The 4,035-nt window shown below is 46.0% G+C and overlaps 1 protein-coding gene and 1 pseudogene across 3 annotated transcripts in view; one reads left to right on the top strand and one right to left on the bottom strand.

Annotated features, from left to right (window-relative positions):
* The window catches only part of PACSIN2 (protein kinase C and casein kinase substrate in neurons 2), a 146,287-nt gene that overhangs the window by 11,081 nt on the left and 131,171 nt on the right, over nt 1–4,035 (top strand). The gene's annotated exons all lie outside the window — the stretch shown is intronic.
* LOC105514030 lies at nt 637–1,395 on the bottom strand (annotated as a pseudogene). Its single transcript, XR_001002117.1, has one exon. The product of XR_001002117.1 is annotated as a peptidyl-prolyl cis-trans isomerase A pseudogene (transcript).

Raw genomic sequence — 4,035 nt, 5'->3', positions numbered from 1 at the left:
AACATGGCACAAGTATACATATGTAACAAACCTGCACGTTATGCACATGTACCCTAGAACTTAAAGTATAATAAAAAATAAAAAATAATAAAAAAAAGATAATCTGAAAGTTTACAGCCATTTACATAGCAGGGAGATAAGGGCAGAAAAGGGAGAGCTGCTGGTGTGCGGTCAAGGCTGTGGGTGAGTCGCTGGTGCACCCACACCATGATGCATCCCATGTGGGACAGGAGGAAGATTCCAGAGGCCCTGGCTTAGGAGTGCCTCACCTTTGGCAGATGCATTCTAAAAGGCATCTTATTATGCTGTTAAAGAGCAGATAGACAAGGGAGAAGAAATTGTGTTTCTTCAGAGCGCGGCACTTTATAAAATTGTGAAAGGTCTTCACATTTTGTCAACATTGTGATACCACATAAGAGCATTTACTCAGGTATATTAGAGCAGATACTTGTGGTTTTTTTTTTTTTTTTTTTGAGTCAGAGTCTCACTCTGTCGCCCAGGCTGGAGTGCAGTGGCACGATCTTGGCTCACTGCAACCTCCACCTCCCAGGGTCATGCCATTCTCCTGCCTCAGCCTCCCGAGTAGCTGGGACTACAGGTGCCCGCCACCTCGCCAGACAAATTTTTTTTTGTTTGTTTGTTATTTAGTTTTTATTTCATAATCATAAACTTAACTCTGCAATCCAGCTAGGCATGGGAGAGAACAAGGAAAACATGGAACCCAAAGGGAATTGCAGCGAGAGCACAAAGATTCTAGGATACTGCGAGCAAATGGGGTGGAGGGGTGCTCTCCTGAGCTACAGAAGGAATTGTCTGGTGGTTAAGATAAAACACAAGTCGAACTTATTCGAGTTGTCCACAGTCAGCAATGGTGATCTTCTTGCTGGTCTTGCCATTCCTGGATCCAAAGTGCTCCATGGCCTCCACAATATTCATGCCTTCTTTCACTTTGCCAAAGACCACATGCTTGCCATCCAACCACTCAGTCTTGGCAGTGCAGATGAAAAACTGGGAACCATTTGTGTTGGGTCCAGCATTTGCCATGGACAAGATGCCAGGACCTGTATGCTTTAGGATGAAGTTCTCATCTTCAAATTTCTCCCCATAGATGGACTTGCCACCAGTGCCATTATGGCGTGTGAAGTCACCACCCTGACACATAAACCCTGGAATAATTCTGTGAAAGCAGGAACCCTTATAACCAAATCCTTTCTCTTCAGTGCTCAGGGCACGAAAATTTTCTGCTGTCTTTGGAACCTTGTCTGCAAACAGCTCGAAGGAGACGCGGCCCAAGGGCTCGCCGTCGACGGCAATGTCGAAGAACACGGTAGGGTTGACCATGGCTAGTAGTACAAGAATTTCCTCGGCGGCAGCGTCTGCAAAGCCAAATTTTGAAGGTTCAACATAGAAAACAATGTTCTAAATAAGAAACTCTCTTTGTAGTTTACCTTCCACACACGAAGTGGTTTTTATGTATCTTGATCAAGTAACCTATTCCCTGCTGACTTTGTACCAAGCTTCAGAAGAGGCAAGAGAGGTACGTTGTCACTCTCCTTCCTCAAGGCAACGCTTTGAGGTTGTTAGTTTGAACGTGAGGAAGCTATAGGTAGTGAGATCAGGTGCCTAGTTGAAGGCCTTCCAGTTTGTAGATGGGAGAGATCTGAAGCTTGAACTGACCTCACTGTTTTCTTTTCAATAACTGACATTGTTATGATTGTATTATTCAGATTCACTTAAATATTTTCTCAAGTATTTTCCATGTTTTACCATCATCTTCAAAAAGATGATTAATGGTTATATTATCCTGTTGACATAATGAGATTAAAACATTCCCTAGTGCTGGACATTTTAGGTTATTTCCACTTTTTTGCTAATGTAGATGAATTTGTAGTTTATAGTTTCATCCATGTAGTTACTGGTTCCTGGGGATAAATCCCCAGGAATAGAAATCTTGTATTAAAGGGTGTGAACACATAAAGAGTGTTTTTGAAAGCCTGTCTTGCTGCTTGTAAGTTTATTTTTCTGATTTTTTGGGTGAAAAAATGGAGATTGTTTCTCTCTACAGCGCTTGCCTTGCTGGCCTTTAGAACTTCCAAGTATCTGTGAGGGTTTCTTAAATGAGTCACATTTCCTTCCTAAGTTTCTGGATATCATTTTAGTTGAATTGGTTGCTTTACTTTGATGAGCAAGGAACGATGTTTTAGAAAATCCTTACTACTTGATTATTAATCCCTGGAGCTAACGTTCCACATTCCCAAGGTGGTGCGTGCTTATGGTCGCCTTCCTCCACCAGCGCAGCCAGCGTGGTAGGTATCTCACAGACCTTCTCTAGCTTTCTTTTCCTCACTTAGGGGATGCATATTGGAAAGACTGCAAGGTTCTTCTGCCAGGCAGCCTTGGGGGTCTTGTGGGCCTTTGGAGTTGTCTCTAGCTTCTAGATGCTGCTCTCATGGGTGTTCCTGGCTCTGTTCATCTCCAGAGACAATCATCTCAAAGGCAACATGGGAAGTTTATAGCACTGGTGCTTACTCGCCTTGTTTGCTTGTTTGTTTTTCTATTCTGGTCTGCTGTGGAACTTGTCACCATGTCCCCTCCCCATGGACTAATTTTCCTACCCTCCTCTATCCCTTAGGTATTCACTTTCAGACTGAGCAGTGCCCTGTTTTCCTGGTGGCTCATTATTTGCCAGGATCTGCAAAGGACAAGGTGCTTCGCAGGGACAGAGAAGAGGGGCTCTAGGTGGGGAGTAGTGGCCGGGCCAGCCGACCTCAGTGCTAACCCCTGGGTCCCCTCCCTTGAATTCCTGCGATGCCTCCACCATGTCCACCCTCTCCCCCCAGGGGCTGTTTCCCTTTTAGTTCTCTTGCCTTACTGTGGGCAAAAGCTTGCTCTTCTTGGTTCCTCTTATCCCAGCTAAGAAAAGCTGATGTTCATAACAGAATGAAGAGACTTGACTACACAGGAAGGTAGAAATAAGAGGAAACAGTCAGAAACAGCGCAGGCATACAAGTGTCTTGCTTCCCAAGCACAGGCAGGTTTTTGTGCCCACACTCCAGGGCTCATCTGACTGCACTGGCTCTGCCAGGCGCTGCCCAGCTTCCTGCTTCCCCTCCCAGCCCTACTGCTTCTGTCAGTAAAACAAAATTTTAGAGTAATGCTTTGCTTGATGCTTCGGGGGCTGTATTTCTATCACAAGTGTGGAAATTGTACTTTGCCCTGGTTTCTGCAGATGCCTAAACATGTCTAGGTTGCTGTTGCCTTGACAACTGGCTGAACTGTTGGTTGTGTGTGTGGTGAAGGTTCTGGCAGGGGCTGGATGGAAGCCCCAGGTCATCCTTAGAGTTTTTCAGCCAAGCTGGTGGTTATTCCCAGGCCCAGAGCCATGTGCTCTTAGCTCCCCTTTGTCGTTTGGAGCTTCCCGTTTTATTTCCCTGAGAAATCCCTGCTCAGCTGCCCTAGACTTGGGTGGGTGGTATGGCATGGCATGGCATGCACTGATAGGGCTGATTTATTTCGAGACTGGATTTTTGGTAACACAAGACGCAATTCCTTAGCAGCCTTTGGCCTAAGCTTTATTCAAGGTCGGACAGGGCGCAAGGGCTCCTCGTGCTCTCCCTTCAAGTTCCTTCTGCTTCTTAGGCCTGGAGCTGCTTGTTGGGGCTTAGAGCTGGGCCTTGCCTGAGAGTCCTGCAAAAGCAGGGCCTTCCAGTGTGCCAGAGGGGTACTCCTGACCACCTGTAAGTCATGGGAAGAAAGTTAATGTGATTGGATCACTGTGGTGCCACATAGTATGTCTCCTTTTATGAAGACTGAGTGAAAGGGTTAGTATAATCAATTCCAGTCTTTTTTTTTTTTTTTTTTTGAGACGGAGTCTCTCGCTCTGTCCACCAGGCTGGAGTGCAGTGGCCGGATCTCAGCTCACTGCAAGCTCCGCTTCCCGGGTTCACACCATTCTCCTGCCTCAGCCTCCCAATTAGCTGGGACTACAGGCGCCCGCCACCTCGCCCGGCTAGTTTTTTGTATTTTTTAGTAGAG

This window comes from Colobus angolensis, unplaced genomic scaffold (assembly GCF_000951035.1).
Source record: "Colobus angolensis palliatus isolate OR3802 unplaced genomic scaffold, Cang.pa_1.0 Scaffold239, whole genome shotgun sequence".
NCBI classification, from domain to species: Eukaryota; Metazoa; Chordata; class Mammalia; order Primates; family Cercopithecidae; genus Colobus; species Colobus angolensis.
Note: the sequence above shows the minus strand (reverse complement) of the source record. Positions and strands in the feature narration are given on the sequence as shown.